This window comes from Capricornis sumatraensis, chromosome 18 (genome assembly GCF_032405125.1).
Source record: "Capricornis sumatraensis isolate serow.1 chromosome 18, serow.2, whole genome shotgun sequence".
Lineage (NCBI taxonomy): Eukaryota > Metazoa > Chordata > Mammalia > Artiodactyla > Bovidae > Capricornis > Capricornis sumatraensis.
This window is the reverse complement of record NC_091086.1, coordinates 61711603-61723440: the sequence shown is the minus strand read 5'-3', so window position 1 is coordinate 61723440 and position 11838 is coordinate 61711603. Positions and strand designations below refer to the sequence as shown.

General features: G+C 39.8%; 1 pseudogene; it reads right to left on the bottom strand.

The window, feature by feature from the left end:
* Positions 1–1214: 1214 nt before the first annotated feature.
* LOC138094457 (aurora kinase B pseudogene) lies at positions 1215–1915 on the bottom strand (annotated as a pseudogene).
* Between the last annotated feature and the right edge of the window lie 9923 nt (positions 1916–11838).

The following is an 11838-nucleotide window of genomic DNA, read 5'->3' as shown; positions in this document are numbered from 1 at the left end:
CATCAGTACAAAAAGCATCTGTGCAGAGGTAGAAGACAGATGGTGGAAGAGGCCAGGGACCCCTCCTCCTAATTACAATATACAGACGTAAACACAGACGCGACTGAGAAAAGGACAGGGACAATTCTGGGGACAGACTGAAGGGCAGAGAGAGGCAGCACCCTTAGAGAATGGTCCTGGACCCAAGGGTGGGTTCAGACCTGGGTCAGTGGCAGGTGTTCTGAGATGTTATGCTTGAGTAGCTTGGAGATGAGGTCCTAGGCTCCTGTGGGCACAGAACGGGGAACTTCAGTACCACCTTGACGATGCGCAGATACATCTCGTTCCTTGTGGGAGGCACTCAGGAATGTCAGGTTGTCCACCAGCAGCTGGTAGGAGAGCACTCCAATGCACCCCAGATCCACCTTCCCCCTGTGTGTGTGTGTGCCCCTCAATCATCTCTGCAGAAAGGGGGACCAGGTGCCAAACATTGTCTTCCTCCTCAAGGAGAGGGCATGCACCTGAGACAGTCAGTTCCTAGGCAGGTTGATAAGAAGTCCAGAGGTCCCCGAGGAGATAGGGGGCTGGAGTTCTCAAGGAGGAAGAAAGGACAAACATCCTTTTTTTCTCTACCTTCCTTAGTCTTAGTCACATAAAACTTTTTTTTTTTCTCTCTCTCTCTTTAACCCCGGAACTGATGATTACACAACAAACAACTCAGTTTAAACTCTGAACTAAGAAAATGGCAACCCACTCCAGTACTCTTGCCTAGAAAATCCCATGGACAGAGGAGCCTGGAAGGCTACAGTCCACGGGGTTGCAAAGAGTCAGGCAGGACTGAGCAGCTGCACTTTCTTTCACTTTCAAGAATTATATAAAAACAATGTATCCTGCTTGAGGTCAGTTTCTCCTTCCTGAAAACCTTCTGGCTAATCCTGTTATCTTAAAATGTAAATTATGGGAGTGGGTCTAGTAAGATCTTGACAACCTTGAGACAGTCTTGATTTACTATAATAGTTAATTTAAAAAGTATATAACTCCCTTGCTAATACTAGAGAAGGGGGGGCCCTCTCCATCCCCTTTCTCATGTCTATGTCAGAAGCTTTCTCTGTGCCTTTTCTTACTTGAATAAAACTCTGCTACACAAAATATCTTGAGTGATCAAGCCTGGTCCCTGGTCCCGAAGCTAAATCTTCTTCGGAGATCACGGATCCGACACCATTCACCTTAAGCTATCACATCGACCAGCTTATCAGCTCTCTTTGGAGCTGCAAGAGCAGATTCTCTGGCTTTAAGTCTCTGCAAATCACCTGTTTCCCGCAGCAGTACATCAGAACATCTGCCAGCCCCTCCATCATCCTGGCTGTCCGCTGCTCCTCAGAAGTGCTGCCCTTCCACAGCTCCTTGTTGAGCCTCCCCCTTCCTCCCCGATCCGGTGAAGGGCAAACCCAGAATCCAACAGATTCTTCCCTGGTTAGAGAAATTGTTGAGGAGCAAGACGTTGAGAGGCTGCCGATCTCCCTGTGAAGCTGGTACTCTTCACCCTCCTTCCCTACCTGAGACTTGAAGAGGGCTTTCACGATGAAATGGTTTTTCTTCTTCTGAGCCAGGTACACATTTTCAAACTTTCTTTTGCCCAGAGGACACCCGGTCTCAAAGTCATGGATAGCGAAGAAACGCGTTGAGAAGTTGGGGGTCCCCCTGCTGTTCTCCACCACCTTCTGGCCAGGGAGCAGCTGTGGGCTGGACATTGGAGCGGCTCAAGGGGACAGAAGAGATGGGATGACAAACTTCTCCGGAGAACCTCTCTGGGGCAGGTGTTCTGACCAGGCTGACCTGTCTGCTGGCCATAGAGATTAGGGTAGGTGTTTTCCTTCCTGGCAGTCCTTAGGGGGAAAAGGTGTGAGAACTGGAGCCCGTGGTACAACCTCCACATTGGTTGCCTAGCAAATGACTGAACTTCTCCACAGGCAGTTTTATAAATATTTTTAAACTTGTAATTCGGAATTATTTTAGGCTTCCTCCTTGTTTTAGTGAACTTGATCTAGAAACAAACATTTATTTACATAGACTGTTTTGAAACTTTATTTATTAAAAATGTAAAATCATTTCTTAGGCATAGTTATGTTTTTAACACTATTTTTTATACCCACCTTCCTTCTCCTAGCTTCCTAAAACTTTTCCTGGACTGAAAGCTTGTCCCTTAGTAAATGGTTTCCGGAAAGAACAAAGTTAGTTTGACTATTCAGTTCCTTTTGTACCAGAATGTTAGTAAGTGGACTGGAAGCCTTCTAGAAAGCCTAAAACATAATAACCAGACATCCCTACTCAAAGGCATTTGAAATTAGTTTCCCCCTACATATACTTTTTATTGCAAAGGATCTGGTAGCTCAGATCGTGAAGAGTCTGCCTGCAATGCGAGAGACCTGGGTTCGATCCCTGGGTCGGGAAGATCCCCTGGAGAAGAAAATGGCAGTCGACTCCAGTATTCCTGTCTGGAAAAATCCCATGGACAGAAGAGCCTGGTGGGCTACAGTCCATGGGGTCACAAAGAGTCGGAAATGACTGAGCGACTAACACTTTCACTTTCATTTACTGCTTATTCTGTAATGCTGTGATTTGTAATAAAAAGATAATTTAAACATAGAAACACTTTCAGGATTAACATTGGGTAGGACTGCATTGTTTTCCCCTTGCAGAAAAGCAGATGCCTTCTGTCAGTCCTAAAATTAAACATAAGGCAGTTTCCCCTTGGAAACCTGTTTGTCTGCTATAAATGTGCATACCAATATTATCCTCATAAAGTATAATAATTAAAATCACAGAAAGTTTCTGGAATGGTGGCTTTTCCTCTGGATATTTAGTATTTCTTTAAGTAGCATAATTCTTTTTTACAAAAACACTATTAAAGTTTATAGAGCTCATTTAGTTGAATGAGATATTAGGCTATTAAGTATCATTAAGAAAATAGATTAACACTGATATCAGGAGGCAAGTGTTTATAGTTTCTGAATGATACATTGCTTTTAATAAAATTGAAATAATTAATTTTCAAAACACATTAGGACTTCCAAAATTAGAAGTCTTTCAACATTCAAGGTCATGGATATGAACCCTTGCTTTATGGTGTTTCAGCTGATTCCCAGACCCTCTTTTTCTATGCCTGAGGCTCCTGCATACTTATACAATTACTTATTTAACTATTTATTTACTTATTTATTTCTCTTCTCTTTGGAAAAACTTGAGAGTAAGAAGCTGTACCCATTCACTATTGCCCTCATGCATTCAGAACTAAAATCTCTCTACCCCGCTCTCAAATGGATAGATTTTATGCAGTTCCCATGGAATTTCTGTTGAGCCTTCTCTGGTAAAAAAACAACTGCCTAGAGTTTTTTTTTTTTTTTTTTTCCCCAATATTTCTGTTGAATTGAATGTAGGGACTTGCCTTTTAATTGGCTTCAAATGAGGTGGTTATTGAATCTCATTATTGCCAATTAAATTTTTCCCTGAGACATTATGAAGGGGATCTTTGAAGTTGATTCCAAGTTTTAGGTAAAACTCTTCTGCTTAGCCACACCATACATACCAAAAAGTGAGATCTGTTTCTAGACATGTTGGGCAGATGACAAAAAAGCAATTTTTTCAACTAAGTTCATTGTCTTACTATCTGAATGTTATTTAGTATAATTTTATATAATAAATGACTAGCAAACTTTTGACTGGTTTTTAGGTATATTCTTGCCCTGTAATATCTGCCTCATTCCTTATAGTTAGGCACTGAATTTATAACAAGTAAGGAGAATAAATCATCTTTGATTTAGAAAAATAACACGTACAGGTTCTCCATGTATGGTTGTGCAGGTTGTTCACTGCACATGTGTACTTGGACAAGAAGCCATGTGGGGACTGATAGTCATCTTGGGATTTACTCTTTAAGCCATTTGCCCTTGTAAAGTTATGTCCTCCAAAGAAAGTCACGTTTTCTTCTAATTACCCAAAAGCTGGGACTTGGCTATTATAGCCATTTAGTTTGAGAAATTCATGTAGTCATGGAAAAATGTGACACATGTTCTGAGGCTATGTCACTATCATATATCAAAAATAAGCTGAGGCTTTAGCCCTAAGGAACACAACCTTAGATGTACTCCTTTAAATATATTGCTTTAATATTGTAAATATTGTATGCATAGAAATTTTTTTAGATTTACAATAAATAATTTTATCTCTGTGTTTTAAGTTCCATTTCTTTGTGGGATTTTCATAGGATTTTGACAAATACAATTAAGAAAAACCATCAGAAATCAAGTAAGTGAAAATGACAATGGTATGATATACTGTGCTATCAATAGGAAATTATTAGGTTGTAGATTAAATTGCCATTTTTTTTGGTGGTTAAATATACTCAAATGCCATTGCTTTCTTATGGTTCAATCTAATTATTGCTCAGTACTCAGTCACTAAGTCATGTCTGACTCTTTGCGATCCCATGGACTATAGCCTACCAGGCTCCTCTGTCCATGGGATTTCCCAGGCATGAATACTGGAGTGGGTTGCCGTTTCCTTCTCCAATCTATCTCAATCTAAATAAAATGTTGCTAATGAAGCTCTTTCCCCAGACCACTTTCCTGACCTGTATGCCATCCTACATCTCATATTCCTCATCAAATTAAAGTAGTAGTATGAACCTCCTATTGACTGACATATTAGTCTGTTCTTTATTCGTTAGTATGTTTATTTCTTCCCTTAGTCAATATTTATTTACTGAATGTCTATTCTTCACCAATAAAAAATTATACATGGTGTACACATTCCTCTTTTAGGAAATATTGAAGTGTCTTTTTATAGAATGTCACTGCTGACTCCAAAGCTTCTGTCTTTGAATGTGAGATTTTGAGTGTGGGAGTTGGTATGGATGTATGTGCAAAATGAAAATTTAGTTTGTTGAATAAAAGTGAAGAATGAGAATGGGGACTGTAGAGCCAGCAGTGTGTTTGGTCTAGGCTGACTGGACAATATCAGAGAGATCTTTATGCCTAAGAAGATAGAAAGTTAAGAGGTTACATATTTTTTCTCTTGAGGAGAGCATCTAGTAGCCCCCCTGCCCCTGGTTCTCAGCCCTCATCATGCATCAGAATCAAATGAGGAGGCTCAAAAATATATCCTCAGACATCTGACTTTTCTGGTTTTAGGTTCTAGCATGGCTTTTTTTTTTTTTCCTTTTTTCAGGCTTCCAGGTAAATTAATGTGCAGTGCCATGGAGACAGGCTTCTCTAGACAAAAACCAACACATGATGAAGGACACATGGCTTTCAGTTACTCAAGACAGGGTCAATATTGGGAATTAGGAGGGCTTCATTTTAACAAATGATATTTGCTGATTCTATTTTTATTCTAAAACAGTGGTGAAAAATTGTGGGGCTTGTGATTGGAACAAGGTCAATGAAGAAAATCTAAGAAAGTTCCAAATATAAGAGAGGGCATATAGTAACATAAAAGCAAACTCAACAGCCTTTATAAGGTAACATCATAGATATTTAAATAGCCATTGATATATACATATAGTAAGATAAGAAAGAATCTATTTTGATTATCATTTATTTTTGCTCAAATAATTTTTTATAGTGTAAATTTTAAAAATGGTTGTGTTTTCATAGAACAAACTATTTTGTTTGTTATTTTACTGATTTTATTTGAGAGAATGGCTTTCCATGGAGGCAGCATTTTTCTGGGCTCCAAAATCACTGCAGATGGTGATTGAAGCAATGAAATTAAAAGACACTTACTCCTTGGAAGGAAAGTTATGACCAATGTAGACAACGTATTAAAATGTAGAGACATTACTTTGTCAACAAAGGTCTGTCTAGTCAAGGCTATGGTTTTTCCAGTAGTCATGTGTGGATGTGAGAGTTGGACTATATAGAAAGCTGAGCACTGAAGAATTGATGCTTTTGAGCTGTGGTGTTGGAGAAGACTCTTGAGAGTCCCTGGGACTGCAAGGAGATCCAACCAGTCCATCCTAAAGGAGATCAGTCCTGGGTGTTCATTGGAAGGATGTTGAAGCTGAAACTCCAATATTTTGGCCACCTGATGTGAAGAGCTGACTTATTTGAAAAGACCCTGATGCTGGGAAAGGTTGAGGGCAGGAGGAGAAGGGGACGACAGAGGATGAGACGGCTGGATGGCACCACTGATTCGATGGACATGGGTTTGGGTGGACCCTGGGAGTTGGTGATGTATAGGGAGGCCTAGAGTGCTGCAATTCACGGGGTCGCAAAGAGTCAGACATGACTGAGCGACTGAACTGAACTGAACTGAATGCAAAAGAAGGACCAGAATCGTATACACAAGGCGCCCTGAAATCTAGATTTTCCATGCATATACTAACTCTGGTTGTCTTGGTATGTCTTTCACCTCTTTGAATCTCATCTTAATTTTTAATGTGGGAAACACTACTTCTCCTGCTTGTATTAAAGAGAAGCACTCTTTACACCGAAAGACCTGTATAAATAACATAGCAAGAGGATGTCTATTGACAATTCTCATGTTTTGTTTTAAAAGAGATGCACTGTGAAACCCCATATTGTTCTGCCTTAGACCCTAGTATGCTGTTTCAAGAAGCATATGGTGTCCTATGCTCCTACTTTGTTTAAATTATAATTTATTTGCAACATTGTGTAGTTTCGGGTGTACAGCAAAGTAAATCAGGTATACATATACATATATCCACTCTTTTATTAAAAATTCTTTTCCTATATAGGCTAATACAGATTACTGAGTAGAGTTTCCTGTACTATGGAGCAGGTTCTTACTAGTTATCAATTTATATACAGTAGTGTGTATAGGTCGGTCTCAATCTCCCAATTTATTCCACCTCCCCTAACTCCATGGTAACCATAAGTGTGTTTCTACATTTGTGACTCTACCTTTTTTTCAAATAAGTTCATCTGTACCCTTTTCTTATATCCCACATATAAGCGATATCATGACATTTGTCTTTCTGTGACTTACTTCACTCAGTATGACAATCTCTAGGCCTGTCCATGTCGCTGCAAATGGCATTATTTTGTTCTTTTTTTATGTTTCTACTTTTGATAGCTATTCCACTGTGCGACGAGGTGGCCGAGTAGTTAAGGTGACGGACTGCTAATCCACTGTGCTCTGCACGTGTGGGTTCGAATCCCATCCTCGACGTCCGGTTGAGTTTATGGCCTTCTGTTGTGGCTCAGCTGGTGAAGAAACCACCACCCGCAATGTGGGAGACTAGGATTCGATCCCTGTGTGGGGAAGATATCCACTCCGGATATCCACGCCTCTGTTTTTGGGGGTCAGCCCTGGTGGCTCAGAGGTTAAAACGTCTGCCTGCTATGCGGGAGACCTGGGTTTGATCCCTGGGTCTGGAAGATCCTCTGGAGAAGGCAATGGCAACCCACTCCAGTATTTTTGCCTGGAGAATCCCATGGAAGGAGGAGACTGGTGAGCTACAGTCCACGGCGTCGCAAAATGTTGGACACAACTGAGTGACTTCACTTTCTTTCTACTGTTTTTTTTTTTTTTTTCTTCTTCTTTTTTTTAATTTAAATTTTATTTTTTTACTTTACAATACTGTATTGGTTTTGCCATACATTGACATGAATCCACCACAGGTGTACATGAGTTTCCAACCCTGAACCCCCCTCCCACCACCCTCCCCATATCATCTCTCTGGGTCATCCCAGTGCACCAGCCCCAAGCATCCTGTATCCTGTATCGAACCTAGACCTCACCATATTTGTAACTTAGAAAACCTTTCCCTTTATCCTTCCCTTTTTTTTTTTTTTGAAAGTGGATCCAAAACTGTTTAAATTCACTAGTTATGAAACAGACTTCTTGGTGCAGTGGAGAAAGAATTCATTAGGAGTTAAAAGAAAAAGGATTATTGTCTTAATTTTACCAGGTCCCTTTATGGTGACCACAGCCCAGTCTTGGCTTTTCTGGTCCTTGTTCCAAAGCAGTGTGGCTGAATTAGGCAAAGTGAAGTGCCCCCTCTTTTCTGAAATCATGTAATTCTCTTTGTGGGTTGGTTTACAGTTTTATTTTTGAAAAAAGCAATGCAAAACCATGAATGTTGTAAGTTATTTTTGTGCATAAACATCAAATCATATCATTGAATTTATTGTATCTTTTTTTCAGAAAACTATATTAGGTTTTATTATTCTTTTCAAATTTTGCAATATGATTCAGTAAAGCATAATATATTTAATCTTAGCCATACACTGATATAAAATCAATATTCCATTCTGAGATGCAGCCAAGTTTATGGAATTTCCATAAAATTTTACTTTCTGTATGGTTAAAAAAGAATGGAACTTCAACAACAATGTGTTTATCTCAGTGGAATGAAATGTTATATAGGCAGGATAAAATGTTATTTTAATGTCATTTTTCATATTGTGATATATTGAAAGTGAATGTAATTTTATTACCAGTACAAGTTTTTAAAACATGTCTTTCATTACAGATCACTTATTGTTCTGAAATGCATTTTTTCCTTTAATTTTAATAAATTATTTTTAAACCACATTTTAGCACACATTTCTCACAGATAGAGATTTCACAAGTGGCTCTGTGGTAAAGAATTCATCTGTTAATGCAGGAGACACAGGAGACGGAGGTTCAATCCCTGGTTTGGGAAGATTCCCTGGAGGAGGAAATGGCAACCCACTCCAGTATTCTTGACTGAAAAAATCCCATGGACAGAGGAGCCTGGTGGGCTACAGTCCATTGGGTAGAGAAGAGTTGGACATGACTGAGTGACTAAGCATTTTGTGGCTGATAGAATTCCTATTTTTAAGACACTAAGAAATCAGAGGATATAAAGCATTTGCCCGGATATATGGTACAAAGATTGCCAGGAGAAATAGCAGTAACCTCAGATATGCAGATGACATCACCCTTATGGCAGAAAGTGAAGAAGAACTAAAGAGCCTCTTGATGAAAATGAAAGAGGAAAGTGAAAAAGCTGGCTTAAAGCTCAACATTCAGAAAACAAAGATCATGGCATCCAGTCCCATCACTTCATGGCAAATAGATGGGGAAACAGTGGAAACAGTGTCAGACTTTATTTTGGGGGGCTCCAAAATCACTGCAGATGGTGATTGCAGCCATGAAATTAAAAGATGCTTACTCCTTGGAAGGAAAGTTATGACCAACCTAGATAGCCTATTTAAAAATAGAGACATTACTTTGCCAACAAAGGTCCATCTAGTCAAGGCTATGGTTTTCCCAGTGGTCATGTATGGATGTGAGACTTGGGCTATAAAAAAGCTGAGTGCCAAAGAATTGATGCTTTGAACTGTGGTGTTGGAGAACTCTTGAGAGTCCCTTGGACTGTTAGAAGATCCAACCAGTCCATCCTAAAGGAGATCAGTCCTGCGTGTTCATTGGAAGGACTGATGTTGAAGCTGAAACTCCAATGCTTTGGCCACCTGATGCGAAGAGCTGACTCATTTGAAAAGACCCTGATGCTGGGAAGGATTGAAGGTAGGAGGAGAAAGGGACGACAGAGGATGAGATGGTTTAATGGCATCACTGACCCAGTGGAGATGAGTTTGAGTAAACTCCAGGATTTGGTGATGGACAGGGAGGCCTGGCGTGCTGTGGTCCATGGGGTCCTGAAGAGTCAGACACGACTGAGTAACTGAACTGAAGTAATGGTACAAAGACAAAACTGCGGTACTCTTGAAGGCCTGGGTAAAAATCTAGCTTCTGGAGGAATCCTTTCTTCTTGTCACACTTTCATGGATTCCATGAAGAGAATTGTTCATAGGTGCAGTTAAAGCTCAAGGTGGTAGAACATTAATAGGAGGGTGTAGATAAGCCTTTTAGGGCAAATATCTTGGTTCTTCTGTTATTTTCATGAAAGGTTTATATTTGAACATGACTTTTTATCCTTGTGAAGTGGCATAGCAAAACTATCAAAGCCTTGGTCTGGGGTCAAGGGTCCAGATGGATTGCTAAATCTGTATTGATTTTAAGTCCAGGCCCTCTTGCTACAAGGGGCCCAGTGGTTACTTGTGTTCAATCTGTTTCAGCATGAAACTATTCTATTGTTTAGGTCAAAACACTGCTGGGAATTGGTTATCCTTTATGTGTCTACATGCCTTGAGAGCAGAGGCATGAGGGCCTTTATTCTGGACCCTCTCTTCAAAGATGCTGGTGTGATGAAAACAGCTTTGGAAGACAGAGTCTACCTTAGGAGCAGAGAGCAAGTTTCTTTACTGTCTGATATAAGAAAGATAATATATCCCCCTCTAAGGTAATGCCCAACCATTTCTTGCAGTCTATTACAAAAAATTTGGGTTCCCTAAGATCAAGGCTCCACTTTTGTAATACAATCCATTCTTTCTGTTGCACAAGGGTGTCTTGCTTTTTCAAAGTACCAATTACCTCTGGAAACTCAGCTTTTGTCATGACTTACAAAACTATCTTTCTACTTCCCATTCAAGATGTCAAACTAAGCATTATTCTCATCTTCCCTCTTTTACCAAGGACTATTTCAATGACTTAAAAATAGAAAAGAACTATTGCAACATAGATCAGGAAGAAGGCCATCAAATCACCACACATGTGGATACATTTCTAGAAGGCAAAAAACTAATGAGATAACATTAATAGATTTGACATTTTTAAAAAAAGCCAAACACAGTCCAGAATATTCAAAAGACAAGGCCTCATAATGTAGACATTTTTGTTGGAAGACTCAGAATGAGTCCAGCTTTAAAGTGGGAGAGACTGGGAGAAGTATGGGATTATAGCAAATTATCAGAATGCTTAGTTAAAGGATAGCCTATGGAATATGACAAACTCTCCCAGGTATAATAAGTCATTGTCTGTCATCACTGTTTATCCTGCCATTAGCTTGAGTGTGGGTACAAAAAGAAATCTAATCAATACTCTAGGAAGAATAGGAAATCATACTATGGTGGCTAGCACTCCAATCTAAGGCCTTTCTTGATTTCATATTTCCCAGATGGCACACCCATACTGGTTTGACCCTAGCTATGCACAATGCAGAGTTCCAAAGAATAGCAAGAAGAGATAAGAAAGCCTTCTCCAGCAATAAATGCAATTAAATAGAGGAAAAGAATAGAAAGGGAAAGACTAGAGATCTCTTTAAGAAAATTAGAGATACCAAGGGAACATTTCATGCAAGGATGGGCTCGATAAAGAACAGAAATGGTATGGACCTGACAGAAGCAGAAGATATTAAGAAGAGGTGGCAAGAATACACAGAAGAACTGTACAAAAAAGATCTTCATGACCCAGATAATCATGATGATGTGATCACTCATCTAGAGCCAGACCTCCTGGAATGTGAAGTCAAGTGGGCCTTAGAAAGCATCACTACGAACAAAGCTAGTGGAGGTGATGGAATTCCAGTTGAGCTATTTCAAATCCTGAAAGATGATGCTGTGAAAGTGCTGCACTCAATATGCCAGCAAATTTGGAATACTCAGCAGTGGCCACAGGACTGGAAAAGGTCAGTTTTCATTCCAATCCCAAAGAAAGGCAATGCCAAAGAATGCTCAAACTACTGCACAATTGCACTCATCTCATATGCTAGTAAAGTCATGCTCAAAATTCTCCAAGCCAGGCTTCAGCAATACGTGAACCGTGAACTCCCTGATGTTCAAGCTGGTTTTAGAAAAGGCAGAGGAACCAGAGATCAAATTGCCAACATCTGCTGGATCATGGAAAAAGCCAGAGAGTTCCAGGAAAACATCTATTTCTACTTTATTGACTATGCCAAAGCCTTCGACTTTGTGGATCACAATAAACTGTGGAAAATTCTGAAAGAGATGGGAATACCAGACCACCTGA